Below are 523 nucleotides of genomic sequence, written 5' to 3'. Positions count from 1 at the left end.
AGCTCAAGAAACCTTCCTGAAATGTCTCAAGACGGCAACATTATGCAGTTTGATTTTTGCAAAATCAATCAATCGGTCAAGACGTTAAAGTCAACACTTTGAATCCATCATTTATTCCCATTTTTTTCTATTGTATTTCTATATGGACTTTGGCATTAGATCATGGATTTAAAATGACAAAATCAAGGAAGATATTGAATTTTTAATAATACTAGTATTCTTGCTCTAATGTCTTCATAATGCATTTACATAATACTCCAGTAAATGGTTTGGCTGTGGTGATATTGTGAACTGTCCTTTTTTATTTTATTTTTTTTATAGGACAGCATCTTTAAAAAATAATTACAAGTTAATATTTCTTACCTGAACTGAGCTACCATAGAAAAAAATGCAATTACTACCAGAAATATCCTAAAAAATATTTTTCTCGCCCTTGCACATGAATGCAGCAGAATACACCTGAGCTGAATGATGAAGACAAGAAAACCACAAGTGTGTGTGTGTGTGTGTGTGTGTGTGTGTG

Source organism: Larimichthys crocea, chromosome XIII, assembly GCF_000972845.2.
Source record: "Larimichthys crocea isolate SSNF chromosome XIII, L_crocea_2.0, whole genome shotgun sequence".
NCBI lineage: Eukaryota > Metazoa > Chordata > Actinopteri > Sciaenidae > Larimichthys > Larimichthys crocea.
The sequence above is the reverse complement of the archived record's forward strand: the minus strand, read 5'-3'. Positions refer to the sequence as shown.